Below are 16236 nucleotides of genomic sequence, written 5' to 3'. Positions count from 1 at the left end.
CTACACAAATACAAGTCATTTGATGTCATAAGTCCTAAATACCTCAAATTCTGGCTAACTGTAATGAATATAAGCAAGATGAACTTTCACAAAAAAAAACATTCATCTGCTTTGATTTACATATCTGTCCATGAATTCAGGTACAAAGGTTTGTTCAAACTTAAAATTCTTCTTGAAAGATCTCTAAGCTGAAGAATGTAATATTTTAATTGTTCACTTAACAGTATTAGATGTAATAGAAGTGTTTGAAAATTTGTTAGCATTTAAAAGTACATTAAATAAAGTTGCAAAAAGACACTGACATTCCTGTACATCATTTCTGAAACAAACTCTAGCTTTCTCCACATTGGAAACTTGTATCAACCCTTCTTTCTTCCAGAACTGCTGTACACATTTTTAAAAAGATTATTGTGTGAACTTCCTACCTTCTTTTCCAATATCAAGCTAAGTTGTTTCTCTACCTACTTAAGCCCCCACATCAAACAGGAGTTCTTTCAATGAGTGTAAGAATATTTACTTTCTCTACATCACCTCTACGTTTCACTAGTAAATGAATAATTTAATACCTTCATATTAGTATTCATGCACAGCCTCATCATTTAGTGATGACAGTGAATCAAAGCTGAAAATATGTCTGTTTACAGAAAAATTAACATAGTTCGTATACTGTATGCAAATTCTATGCAACTTTTGTTATTTCCTTGAAAGCAGAATGCACATTCTTCTGACACTCTTAATTGCTTCTGTATCCGAGTTTGACTTGTTGATGAGATATATTTGTTTGTTTCTCTACTGTATTTGGAGTCTTATTCCTGTCTATGAATTCGGTATACTGATTCCAAGCTGTGTCATCTTTAAAGACCCTGTCATTTTAAGCATGGTAAATTAACACAAAGGGAAAAGAACATTACTGGAAGTTGAACAAATGACAACAGTCAAAATTTAAACATAAATATCTGTTCTATTGTTCATTGTATCTTGGTTAAATTATTGCAAGTTCTTTTTAATTAATTATGTTCCCCCTCATTCAAGAAGAAAATATTCTTTTATCAGACATTTAATTGCAAACCTACTATGTAAGACTGAACAGTGAAACTTACTGCTAATATTTTCTTTGCTAGTAACTCATGTTTTTCCATTACTTCATTCAGTAGTCTTCCACCTCATAAAAATTACGTAATATATGATAATATGTAATATGATAATTAGAAATTTGTTCTTTGCCCTAAGTATATACCTTAGCTTACAAACCATTCATTAAGAACATATGCACTCACCCAGTTATGTCCTAAGGGATTAGTGGTTTTACCTGGACACATCCATGACAAGTTTTTTTCTTTTACAGCTTTCATTAGCTTATGTTCACATGTTACATAAAGAAATTCTAATTAAGCACTTAAGAAATATAAGACTAACAGATATGCACTTATAAAATTATTTATCTACCCAAAGTATAACAATAAGAGCAACAATTAGTTCCTCAGAATAATGGTTTTAATGTTGTATGATATTTGTGCTTGCTGTGTATTAATGGAAAATGCTGCCATAATTGGGGTTGTTAGAGAGACAAAGGTAGCACATTCAGATTTTACCAGTAAAGTGCAGTGGTTCTAAAAAGATTTTGAACAAAATATAGTAATTTCTAGCTGTTTGTTGAATTAACCAATATGAGCAAGGCTATCTACAGTATCGATCTGATGATTATTGTTATGTTAGTTCCAATGGTGCATAACACTGTGGGTTAATTCCTTCAGTGCTGCAAATTCTACTAATCTGTTTACTTAGCTGGATGGAAGTAAAACTGAATTTTTTTTCTTCCTATTGAGAAACCATAAGACTACAACATGGAATCAGAATAAAATTTCCTTAGTGCTCCTGTACTCCAACAACGAGGGCATCAAGTGAATGCCAGCTGACTTCAAATACAGAATCACAAAATCACCTAGGTTGGAAGAGACCTCCAAGATCTGTCCAACCTCTGACCTAACACTAATAAGTCCTCCACTAAACCATATCACTAAGCTTCCTCTGCTTCCTCTGAGCTGTATTATATTTCCAGGATATGTCTGGGAAGTTGAAGTCCCCCACAAGAACAAGCAGTGGTGATTGCACAGCTTCTGCCAGCTGCTTGTAGAACACCGCATCCATCTCCTCATCCTGGTTTGGCAGTCTATAACAGACCCCCACCAGGATGCTTGCCTTGTTGGCCTTCCTGCTGATCCTAATCCATAGGGACTCAACCTTATCATTCCCTGCTTCCATTCCTCTTCATCTCCTAGGTCTTCTCCTGCTGCCCAACAGCGACAGGGTAGGGGGTCCACCACTGCTTGGGGTGTCTCACCTCAGTGCCTTTCCTTCTGGCCTGGCAGGGACTTGTTCCACCAGTCTCTCTCTTGTGTACACTCTCTGATAGCCCTTAACCTCTCCACCTCCTCCTTGAGCTTTGCCACGAAGCTGACCAGGTCATCCACCTGCTCACATCTTGCATACACAGTGTCTCTGCCATCCTCAGATGGCAGCAACAGGCTCAGGCACTCCCTGCAGCCAGATCTGAACTGAGTGGGCAGCCAGTCTGGGTCACCACAGACATTCTAGAAAGAGCTTTTGGACTAATGCAGACCATGGCAGTTTATCTATAGGTAGACAGCAGGTAGATGAGCTGTTCTACTGAGTGGGGTGGGATGCTCTGCCCTCTCCAAGCACTGCCTGCTCGCACTGCTGCGCAAATAGCTGCACCATGCCCTGTTTGCCTGTCGGGATCACTGCACTCTTGGCCACTTGTGTGCCCCACCTGTTGCCTTTGAACGTCAGGGGAGGAGGCACTGCTGGCTCCTCCTACGCCTCATCAGCCACCCTCACGAGGGCTGACGGGTCCTGCCGGCTCACTCGGCTGCCTTGAGTGGCCTCGATGACAGAAAAAAGCCCTGTCTGCCTGGATCCCTCCGCTCCGCTGCAGAACGTGCCTGCCCCGGAGCTGATCGCCTTGGCGAGCCTGAGGCATGATAGTATATACATGACAGTAATAAAATCACTAACCACAAGTATGAAAGTTTTGAATAGCTGTGTGAATTTCTAAATTCTGTTCAGAAAATAACTTCACATCTTTCAGAAAAAAAAAAATGTGAGAAGAAAGTTGACCAGGGATTTAACCATTTTCAGGACAAAATCCCTTCCTATGCCTTAGGTTCTCAGTAATCTGCTCGCACAAGATAATTTCTTTCACTGAAATAAAACAGCAAAACAGCAAGAAACTAACAGCTTTTTTTTTTTTTTTTTTTTTTTTTTTTTTTTTTCTCACTGTGCTCATCTTGAGTTAAGTATATGGAGATATTAGGTCGAGAAATATGACAATGGTATAAAAATATCTGTACAAATGATAGTATGTCTGTTTTTCATCATTTGTTTTCTTCACCTTTATGTTTAATTAAATAAAACAATAAACAAAAGAAAATGACTTAAAACCTCAAGGAAATAATATGACACATGCAACATATTTGACATAAATGAATTTATTAAAGATTGAGATACAATAAAGAATCTTTCTGTAACAGAAGCAGACAACTAGATAAGGCATTAAATTGAACAAGTAATAAAGAAAAAAAAATCTGTAAGTAAGAGATTATCACTGCATTAATAACAGTCTAAAAATAGAAATGAAAACTTTATCTTATTTTACAAATCATTGTGTACCTGCCAAAATCCTGATGACAGATGTATTCAGTAAGAGCACAGAAATCTGAAAACATTTGTATTAAACCTATAATCACATAATTTTCTATATTATGCCTGGAATGAGCACAAAGATATATTCCATACTTAAGGTGATTAAGCTCTGCCACCACTGCCACCACCAGTCAAAGCAGATGGGCAAAGTAATTTAAAGCCCGTTAACCCTTCTATTTGCATTAATGTTATGAATTGTAGGGATTGGATTAAAACTTGGTCACACTGTGAAATAAAATATTAACTATTTTATGTAATCAGATAGGTAAATAGCCTGTGCATAAAGCAATGGTACTCAACAATATCCAAAACTCAGACAAGCTAAACCACACATGTTAAGAGAGCAGCTACCTGTCCCTCTGTGGATGGGTGGGACTGAATTTGACTCTGAATGTGTCTCTGAATGTGTCTGTCTCTGAGAGAAAAAGGAGAAAAACTGAGGATATGACCCTGATGAACCAAGCCCAAATTAGAACAAATGTTGCAAACACAGGCCTGAGAGAAACTGGTAGAGAAGTTTTATCTAAAATACTGAATGAAGAAGATTTAACATTTAGCATTAACTTTTCTTTTGTATTTGATTCATGATGAAAAGAGGAAAAAAGGAAGAAAAGTGGAAAAAGTTTTGTTTGTTTGTTTTAGGAACATGAAGAATTGGATCAAAAATTGTGTTTTTCAGTGTTATTTGATTGACATCAGTTGGAGTCCTTAGGGCGACCCAGAAGACTCTATTTGGTTTACATCAAGGAACTAGTCTGATAGAATCATAGAATCACAGAATATCCTGAGTTGGAAGGGACTGACAAAGATCATCAAGTCCAACTCCTGGTAACAAACAGGACCACACAAGAATCAGACCATATGTTTGAGAGCATTGTCCAAATGCTTCCTGAACTCTGGCAGGCTAGCTGCCATGACTGCTTCCCTGGGGAACCTTTTCCAGTGCTTGACCACACTCTCAGTGGAGAACCTTTTCCTGATACCCAGCCTGACCCTCCACTGTCACAGATCCATGCCATTCCCAAAGGTCCTGTCGTTGTTCCCAGAGAGATGAGCTCAGCACATGCCCCTCCATTCCCCTCGTGAAGAAGCTGCAGGCTACCATGAGGCCTACTTCTCAGTCTGCTCTGCTCTGGGCTGAACAAACCAAGGGACATCAGCTGCTCTTCATATATCTTCTTCTGCAGACCCTTCACCCTTTTTGTAGCTTCCTTCAGCCACTTCCTGACTGTTTTATATCTTTTGTATACTGTGATGCCAGCGTTCACTGAGAGTCTGGAAGAAAGAAGAGTTTTAACTGCCTTCATTGATCGTAGAAAGAACTCAATTAACTTAAGCATGTCCATCTGAAAACTTTATCAGCTTCATGTAATGAAAAGTGTTAAAGAGACTGGGGAGAGTTTGTTCAGACTCACATTCCTACACTAGTTGCATAGTTACTTTTGCATTATGGAAACATGGGAAGAAAGCAGTTGTGACAGATACTCAAAGAAAAAATATTATTTATATAGCTTTAGAAGAAAATACTGAAACTATGTGCCTGAAAGAGAGACATGAAGAAAAGCACAAAAATAGGAAAGATTTTGTGACCCCCGCTTAAATACTAAACCGAGGAGGTATGATTTGAACACCAGCATTTTTCACATCATTGCAAAAGCAGGTTTAGGATTTAAAGTTGGTAGCAGAACAGTACACTGGCAGTTACAGAAAGGTAGTTATGTTAGGACTATGCATTAATAGTATACTCATGAATAGATTTGCTGACTTCTGAAAGGCTTGATCCAAAGTATTTTGAAATCAGTGACAGTATTTCCATTGACTGTGCAAACATTACAGAATGTCTTGCGGAGGCAGAGGATGCTTGCAAGACAATTTTTCTGTTTCAGATTTCTCTGTTAAGACAATACATTTCCATTTAAACTGAAGGTAAAAACCCAATATAGCAGGATCTCTTCAGATTCACACAGTGCATAATATGAAAAACAACATTCCCTGTGCATTTATTCTTTCTTTTCCAGCTCATTTAGTTTCCGTCTATAAGCCTATTTGGAGCTTCTATTACACAGTGAATGGTTTTCCAATTTATATCACATTCATTCATATTTTACTTACTTTCAGTAATAAAAAGAATACTTCTTTTGCCTTTAGAGCTTAATTTTTATTGTCATAATTAAGTTCATATCTTAATTCCTCTTGGTTTTATTGGAATTTTAGTTCTGCGTGTAGGAGAGAAGTTGGTTTAGCCTTCTCAGAATTACAATAGGACAGAACTGAGAGACCTCGGTTTTCTACAGAATCACGAAAACAAGTCTTTAACTGCATCTGTTTCATCCAAATCTTCTGTTTTGATCTGCAAGCCTCCCCATGTGACAGGACTTGTTCCACTAGCAGCTTTGACTTCAAATAGTATTTGTGTTCATGAGTAAATCTGGGAACCTGTGTTCCCAGTGCTGCACCGTGTGAACATATACATATACACATACACACAGAAACAGTATTATGAGCTAACACCCACTCCATCCACCACAATTCTGATGTTTGCCAAATCTTCCTTCCTGCGGGTTACTTGTATGTATTTGCATGCACCGTTTTTTCTTGTTGATATCCCTTTTTGTGCTCAAGGTGGCACAGGAGCTGTAGCTATCCTGTTCTCTTTTCAAGTTTTCCCTTGTATTATTCTGTGGTGTTCTGGTACTGGAGCTGGACAAAACCTTGGAGAACGTATAGCTTTTAGGATAGGTGCCAGAGGAAAAATTGCATTTTTCCTAGAGGAAAAATTGCTTTCCCTGGCAGAGGCTAGATTCAACAGAGGTTCAACAACAACCTGCTACCCCTGCTTTTCTCCCTCCAAAACTAATGGGATTTAAATTTAGGAAAGACCAGTTCAACAGCAATTCTAAAGCCTATCTCTGAGAGAACTTTTGACCCAATTTCTACCAAAAGTGATAGACCTTGTTTGCTTCCAATCTGTAATAGTGATTACTAAGGACTATAAGAATAAGGTGAGAAGAAGGTGAAAGATAAACACAGAGTGACACAAATTTGATTTTTGATCTGATGTGATACATTTTTTAAATTCATTAAACTTAGATTTAAACATCAGTTTCACCAAACTGGGCAGGATATTCAAGGTTATTCAAAGGAAGATTAAAAAAAAAGATAGCATATTTGCAAAGTGATAAACAAATTCAAAAATATTATAAATCTAAAATACTATTCAAATTATTTTGCTAGGTCCATCTAAAATGAGATCTAGTTTATTTATTTATTTATTTTCTGTGAAATTATAATTTGCAAAAATATTTTTCGAAAACCGAAGATTAGTTTAGTACTGTTGTTCTTGTAAACTATTTGCACAGAGGCCCATTTCTGTTGCTTTGGAGACATGTATACTTATGTGTGGGTGATTGATATGTTTTCATTTTGTTGCACAGTCCTTTTATTTTGTAAGCGTTTTTATGTGTGAGTGACCATAGGAAGCATGTAACAGTATTATTTAAAATTTCAGAAAGTAATTCTGCTAACAATTAAATTTACTGTATATTACAGCATTGGGAATTCTGACATTGTACACTACTAGCAGAGAAACATTTTCTTCTGTCACCTAAATAACTTGTTTTAATTTACTTTTTTGGACATTTGAACAGAACTCAAATATAACAGCTTTTACCCAAACTGTTTTGTCCATCCTGGCACATTTCTGATTACTTTATTGTTTATTTCATAAGGTGTTGTTATGAGGTTGTCTTTCCAGTCATTGTTAGCATTATTCTCTGTCATTCTTTCTGATTTTAAAAATCTCCTCTCCTTTTCTTTCTCAAATTTGTTCCACTTGTGTATCATTAGATCTCTGTAAGCATTTTGGTTGCCTGCCACCAGAAACACTCTGTCATTTGTACTTGAATTAAAAAAAAAAAAAAAAAAAAAAAAAAGGAAAAAAAAAAAAAGAAAAAAAAAAAAAGCCTTGTAAGCAATGAGAATTTATGAGAATTCATGAGAATTTAAAGAACAAAACATTAGATAACCTAGTTTTGTATTTTAACTAACTTACAGAAAGACAGAATTTAAGGCAAAAGCAAATTGTTCTGATAATTTGGTCTGACTATCCATAATAATTTCATTCTGTAGTTGTGCATCATTAATAAATATCATTATATTGTTTTTGCATATGGAGGTACCAAGGACTGTAGTCTCCTAAAAATCAGAAATTAGTTATTAGGAACAGACAACTCAGATCCCAGTCTCCTTTTCCCAGCCCCCCAAGTCATATTTTCTTAAATAAATAAATAAATAACATTAAAAAATTCTGTCTATTAAACTGTTGTAAGCCAGTTCCATCAAATAAAACTAAAATAAAACCAATAATAATAATTAAAAAAAAAAAAAAAAAGGCTCTAAAATGTCTAAAATGGAGCCTTGGCTGATGTTGTTGGCAGGTTTTGACTGTTTCTCTATTTAAAATTACAGAGAAAATGCATTTCTAATATTGATTACAGTGTCACAATAGAATTTGACAGAAATAGAATTCCCTCCCTTTAGAGGGCAGGGGAAAAGTTTCCACCTAAACTTACATCTTCAAGACCTCCTCAGAGTTCATATGCACAGGAGATACCATATTGTATTTGATGCGAGCCACCATGGATTTTAGCTTTCTTTAGGATGAATAGCTTTTTGCTCTCTCTTGTTTATCTTTCTAGCACTTAAAATTTAAAATTCATTCAACATTTCAAGTTCATTCAACAAAATTAGACAACAAAATTTAATGTGAATGACCACATAAAAAAGCTGAGGTGGGAATCTGTGTTTTTACCACATTTTATCAATACCTGGGGAAAATGCAATTTTAATTTCATCTAGTAAAGCATTTAGATATAACTGTTTAATAATTTTTTGATTCTATTTCTAATGTAAATATATATATGTATATAAATATATGTCTCTTGGAAAGGTGAATGCATGACCAAATGAAACCTCTGTTGACGTATTTCTTGTGCGTTTCTCTGTTGAAGTTATGGAGATTATTAAGGGAAACTGCTTCAAAGCACAAGTGCAGCAGTGGCTGAGCTCCATCTCTGTGCTGGTTGGTAAGGAGCTTGGCTCTAACAGGGAGCTCAGCACTGCCCTTCATCCCTTTCATCATGCTGGAAGGGCAAGAAGGATTAATGAGCAATTTGGCAGATTGGTTTCCCCTTCTGTCCTTTTTTACCACTCAAGGCCTGAGTTTGTCAGGAAAGGGCTGTGATTTTCCAGGGCTGATGTGAGCCAATAGATCCCAGAGCACCAGTGGCTCTGGAGGCCTCTGGTCCAGTACTAGTCATGCTTGCTTGGAGGGCACCTTGTGTAATCATTTATATGCAAGCTGCAGACAGAGCTGGGGCTGCATATATCCTGCCAACAGTTTTCACTGTTAAGAAGCCATTGTCTACCGTGGAGATACATGTATGATGCTGATTTGCCATGGAAATCAGTCTGTGCTGGTTTGTCCAGGTGTGCCTACACCTGCACAGGCCTGGACACCTTCAGGCAAACAGGAATCACTGCCATGGTCTCTCTGAGTTTTCACCAGAATGCTTTTACTACTAAGATGTCAGAATGGCAAAAAGAAATCAAAGAAAAAATAGGAATTTCTTTAACACTTGCCATAATTGTGGTTTTCCAGCACAAAGTTGTGGGCTCATGCTGCAGGTTGTAGAGAAGGATACAGAGGATAGAAGATATCTGGCTAACTCTCTGATTTGTTGTCTGCCTCCACACTGTCATTCCAAACCTTGGTGGGTATTATTCCTTCAGCCAGGCCTGGTTTTCCTTCTGGAAGTTTGTAGGTACCCTGTCAGTAATCCATTTGCCAGAAGGTTTCCTGAAATAAAGACTTAAAGAAATGTCTAATCTCTATCATTGATATTTCCTGCACCTCCATCCAGCCAGCTGCAGGACCTTTCTTTGTTCAGATATTCATTCTCATTTCCTGATTATCATTCTGTATATCATTTAGTATTTAAAAAATTCCTTTAGATTCCAAGTAGAAGTGAAGTCCCTAATTTTATCTGAGGCATTGGTTGATATTATTGTACGCCTTTCAGTCAGGTTGATATATCAAGTTGATATTATTGTACACCTTTCATATGAGATGGGTTATCTATGTCAATCTCATCTCATGGTCTTGGCTTCAGAAATGGCTACAGCCAAATCTGGCAAACTTTACTGTCAACAGTTTGAACAGAAGAACAAAGAAGCTAATGAATGATGAAGTCTGAAGTCAATTGACAAAAATCTAAAGGAGATCTTACATTTTAAACCTCTTTAGAAAATACTATGGGGACATTGCTAACTTGTTCCACATGTAAAGTGCCAATCAGTAGAGTAAATGTTCAGCATGGTACTTGGGTATATTCTGTTTCTTTGGAAAGGCGATGATACTTTTTGCAACTCTTTCTGTTATTTGAAAATTTCCATTATTACAGCTTAATTTTAAAGAAAAGTAGAGTAAGTGTACTGTTGCAAACCATTCTGAATTTACTGAGTGTTTCACACCAAGTCACAAAGTTGTCTGTCATTAGATTTTTAAATTTGAAATGCCATTAGAAGTTGTTTTTTCTATACTTAATATAATGTTGAAGATTGGCTATAATGTGTGGATTTACCATATATAGAAAATTATTGACTGTTTGCTATAAAATAATTTCTGCCTGTGAAACATTGCACCTGGTTACTATGTCTTCCACACTTGTAACCTTAGCAGATATTAAGCTATTCAAGTATTTGAGATACTTTACTTTAGTATTAAACATATTTCATACTAAAAATGTAACTTTCTTGCAGTGATGGATGACCAATCATTTATTTATTGTCATGAGGTTTCCAAAACAGAAAGAACATTCCAAAACAGAATTTTAATAAGCATTAAATCAATTAATATCCATTTACTGATCTTTCAAGATTAACTGTTTAGATTAGAGTTCTGACTACCTTCAAGTAGCTATCTTTTGATGTTGATTACTATCTGATTTCTAATCTTGCCTCCTATCTTGTATCCCTAGATTTTCTTGTCTGCAGTGAGTGAGCTTTTTGGTCTCATAAAGATAGGCAGAAGGTTCACTACTAAGTTGTTTTTTTACTGGATTATAGAAATGTTCTGAGTTTCAGTGTTACATAATGTATTTTAAAGCTTTTAAAATTGAAGATTTTGAAATTAATTACCACTGATGGAAAACACCACTCACTTTTTCTTAAAAAGGCTCACAGAATAGCTATGGATGACTTATATGGATGTGAGGATAAAAATGTCAAACTGTTATCTCATTCTTCACCATTCTGTGGTGAAGATTTTTGTTATTATATTATTTTGTTATTATTTGTTATTATACATAAGATTTTTGTTATTAGTAGTAGCACACCAAAGTTACTGAAGTAACTTTGAAAATATACCTAGTACTTGGCTCCTTTTAATTGTTTGTTCTCCTTTTAATTTTTTTGTTTCTCTGCAAAATTTTTCTACTGCTTTAAAAAAACAAAAAAAAAAAAACAAAAAAACCTTTGCCCATCCTTCTGCTTTTCTGATATTCTCTGAATTTGCACTGGTTTATATGTCTTCATTCTCTCTTTACTCCTCCTCTTTCTATATCTCAATTCTTTTTGCTTTCGGGCTGCTCACAATTGAAGTGTTTGTCCTTTTTAGTTCCCTGTAAGTCTTTTGCTTCTGAGTTGTGTTTTCTTATGTTTCTCAGAGTTATGAAAAACTGTTGTTTTGCACTGTCTTGGGGGAACTGTTCTAGCTGTTAATTGATGAGGGAGGAAAAAAAAGACCTTCTCTTTAGTTTTGCACTTTTTGTTAAGTCTTCATTGCAACACTATTTTCTGTTTCTTTACTAAAAATAAATGGACACCAACCTAAATGTGTTCTGAAAATTGGGTACTTTTTCATATATGTTCATTGATAACAGAACTAATAGTAATTCTCACTTGCGTTATGCAATTTGCTTATCACTACTGTTTTAGAGCATTATAAGAATAGAAATGAGCAGCAGCTTCTGCTAAAAATTACTCTCTTATTTGCAGAGTTAGTATACAGATTTTATGCTACAGATGGAGGAGAATGACTTGGAATATCTAAGCAGAAGTTTTAATAAAATTGGAGAAAGCTCAAAAAACAGGAAATCCTGTCAACATGAAGAACAATAGTGTGTGGAATTTTAGAACATATAGAGGAAAATAAGGAATGAGATTAAATATTCTATATTGGAGAAAATAGCATGGAAAACATAATAGTTGAATAGTATAAAACCTTTAAGCCTTTACAAAAGTATCCATATGGCATTTTATGTGGAGTTTTTATATTAAAATATATAAACACTTAATCTAAGATGTATGCATGGCAGGGAAGAAAATAAATCAATGATACACATTCTTGATGAACGTGAATTCTGTCTGATTTATATTTTAATGAACTCTTAATTAATTTATTAGTAAGTCTGCTTTTCTTCAGCAAATTTTCCAGTCAGCCCTACGTATGGCCTGAGGATATAGCGTTAAAGTGAAGAACATAGAATGATTTCCACAGAAAGATAGTAATCAAATGGGTGGAGTTGAACCAAATCACCTGGAAAATGCTTTCTGCGTAGAAATGAAACCTTTATTACAATACAAATGTCTGCCTCTGGTGTTGGAGATAAGAGGAAGCTGCATCAGACCTTGGACTCAGCCTTTAGGCAATGTTGCAGTACTAGTTTACATATCCTGATGAGAGATTTATTGTATTATGAATTTTTATTTTTTTCCCCTTGTGGATACTGTACCACCTGTGCTTCCTGATATTTAGTTACAGGTATGTGTTGTGTTAATTCTGCTCATTGGAGCTAATGGACAAATCAGAAGTATTGCAGTGATGTATACAGTTATTCAGTTTGGGGAATTTAAGGGTGAAGAAATCTCCAGAGTCTGGCATCAGATATTTGTTACAAGCTGTCACTTGGACAACTGTTTGATCTACTTAGTTAAGTAATACAATTTTGTCATAAAACTAGTTAGATTTCCCCCCCCCATCCCACTATTCCTATTAAAATAGTGCCAGAAGGTTTACATGATTGTCGGCCTAATTTTGTCTAGTTTTCTCAGTCATTTGCCTTGAGCTAACACTGTCCTTTAACTTTTGTAATAATCTTCTCCTTTTCCTCTTATCTCTACTTTCCCTGGGCTTGGGCATGTAAGGCATTTGATTAATACCATTTCCCTGCTCTGAATAAACCAAGTTGATTCAATCTTCTCACAAGGTTGGCTTTTTAAACTAGATGGATCTCTTCATTTTTATCTATTTATGTATTTTAAATTTTATTTTTAAACATCAGTTTGAACATCTTTGATTCATCTATGTAGAAGCTTTGTCAGAACTGGTGTTTTTCAGTGAAAAGTTATAGTTTCAGCAAGTTACTGCTTTCCAAATATTTTCAAAAAGAAAACACCCACAGGTAAACACTTGAAGTGGTTAAACTGTATACTAAATCAAGGTTAACAGAAGATACTGTTTACATGAAGCAAGCTTCTGATTGCATGAGATAATTATTGTGGTAAGGAAATCTGAATCATTTCAAAAGTTCAGCTTTACAAAATATTGATACCCTTCAGTTAATGTAGTAGTACATACCGTTCTTAGTTGTCCAGAAATAAAAATATCTGCTACTTATAATATTGTTATGATGATTATTATTATTTTTAATTGTGATTCCTGGAGAGTGGTGAACTTAGGAGTCTCAACTTCACTGGCATTAGTTATTTAGTGGATAGTAGAGTTTGTGTGCTTGAGGAAATAAAAATGAGAATTGGTGTACTATGCTATTTGTATAGCTTTCTAGATACAGTTTTTTTTTTTTTCTTGTTTTCTTTTTTTCTTTTTTTTCTTGACCTTTTGTTAACTAATTCCTTTCTCTTTATTCCTGGGACTTGTCTCTTTCCCCAGTTGTCAAAGAAGTACTTTTCAAACTATTTAGATTGTAAGCCCTTTGATTATTTTCTTTTTTTTTTTTTTTGCAGAGTACAACACTGAAAGAAAATGATTAATCTGATTGATTTTTCTTCTGCATATTTTTCACCTGACTCTGTTACTGAAAGTCAGATTAGTAAATGAGATATAAACGTAGGCAACTAATTCTGCATGTTAGAGCATCATGTGATTTGAACAGCTACAGTTTGTTGTAGAAAGATATCTGCTAATGTATATGCTATGGTCTTCTACAGTCTTGCTCAAAAGAGATTGTACTTAATGTAACCAGTTTTACTTTCACTGAACTGGATTCCTTTGTCCCCCACATCTCCTGGGCATATCCAAACCAACCAACCAACCAAACAAACAAACAAACGAAAAAAGCCCCACACAACAAAAGCTTGAATGTATAAATCCAAAAGATTAATTAAGAAAAAATGATTAATATAAACAACTTTTTTTTCAATTTATCTGTAATTTTTATTAAGTAATTAGTCATTTGTTGAACAGTAGTGCAGTCCATCCCACAAATTGGCAACAGAAATTAGATAAAAGGTCAAATCGTCTGACCATCCTTATTATAAAATAACATAAGCCTGTTAGGATGCCAAGACCTGAACACCATTCTTTTCTTTAAATAGTGATTAATATCACTGTTCAACTGAGCCACAGTTTTCAAGCTATGACTAATAGCAGAAAGGTTACCAAGCTGTGGCATGTTGAACACTGCAGGTGGTCCCTGAGGCCATGCACTTGCAATTCTCCTTATTGTTAGATCAAGTTAAAAACAGCTAAGCAAGCAAATCTAGAAATGAACTTTTCCTATTGCTTTATTTTTCTAGAATAAACAGTTGCTAAAGGTGTTTGCCTTTAGGAAGAAAATGGTGCATATAGTTAAGTGTGTAAATTGTAAAAGCTGAGCATATGACTGGAAGATCATGCTTTTAATTGGCTGTTATTCAAAATGCACTTTAGAGTATTAATTCTGTTTTTGTCTCTGCTTGATTACTCAATTTCAGTTTGTGTTTTTTACTGACAACAAAGAGAAATAAATGATGGGAGAGGGAAATCCAGAGCTGTCATCAACAATGTCAGTCACAAGTTGTTGAAAATCACTTTGTTCACAAGGGGTTGAGCTGATATGGATGAAGGTCTTTGACATGAAGAAAGACCCAGAAACAAACAAACACACAATAACAACAAAAACAACCTAAAACTGCCAGAAAGCCTCCTGCCAGGAAGGTCTTGTGTGAAAGTTTGTTCCACTTTTGAGCAGAGAGGTGTAGTTTCTGTTTTCCTGAGTAATAAGTTTTCTGCATGACTCCTGCACATAGGAACAGCTGGTATAATCTCAAAGGGAGCTTGGTTCCAGCACTCCACTCTCTGGTATCTAAGCACTGAAGAAATTTTGATGATTGTGAAGAGTAGAATTCTCTTCCACACCTCTATCTTGAATTATTTATCAGTTTATTTTAACAATAGCTCGCAGTGTGGTATCGTACTAACACTGGAAGAGTGAATGACTTACGGTGTATGTATGAAGCAGTACACATGAATGCATTCCCATGATTTAAGGTCACTATGAATTGAAATATCTGGAGATATCCCAAAACCACTTTTGGCACTCATATGATTTTAAAGACTGTTAAACTAATTTATTCTACTTGTGTGCAAGGCTTTTAAAATCACTTAGTTGATTCAGGGACAGATGTGGCAAAGTTGAGCAATAATCCTTATATTGAATGCATAGTTTGAATTCGGAAGAGAGCTAATTATTTATTTATCTTCAGTTACACAGTCAGTGCTGAAGATAACCTATGCAGTTCTCCACCGCATGGATAGTTGTCCTTACAAAAATGTAACGTGGGGTTGTCTTCCTCCAAAAGAAAGCAAATGATTTCTTCTCTGAATTCTGCCTTTTTCAGTACAGTGTCTGCTGAGTGTAATGTTTGGAATTTTCTTGTAAACTTCAAGTGATAGTTTCAGCCAGAACATTTACATTTGTTTCTTGTACTGATGGAGTCCTTCTGTGTGGGGATGCTTTTGTAATGCAATTCTCTTCTGTGCAAGCCCTGATGAGCATATAATACTGCAAATCTGTTTACACAACGCAAATCCACTTCTTGACAAATTAAAAGGGAACTCTTGTGTAATATCTAACTATAAACTTTTTTTTCTTATAATTGTACTATTGTAGAACTAGTCATTACTTAAATTATGGGGTGGGGAAAGATTATATCTGTTACTTACTAACTAACCCTGGACAAAGGATTGGAAGGAGAATTTTTCTGGGGTTTGTATGGATATCCCCTAATATAAGGGGTGGTACTTGTGACAGTTTCAGATTGTTCTTGGTTATATTTCTCACTGTTCAAAAGAATTCACATACAATATCCAAGGTATATCTTATTTTTCTGAAGTTTAGTCATCACTAGCAATAACACAAATATGATTTTTCCAGAAAATACAGAATCTAATCACTTGCAAAATAATCATCAATACACAGTTCATTTATGCAAATTGTGGCTGGACACCTGAGT

The sequence above is a fragment of the Aythya marila genome (genome assembly GCF_965140915.1).
Source record: "Aythya marila genome assembly, chromosome: 2".
In the NCBI taxonomy this organism is placed as follows: domain Eukaryota; kingdom Metazoa; phylum Chordata; class Aves; order Anseriformes; family Anatidae; genus Aythya; species Aythya marila.
Note: the sequence above shows the minus strand (reverse complement) of the source record.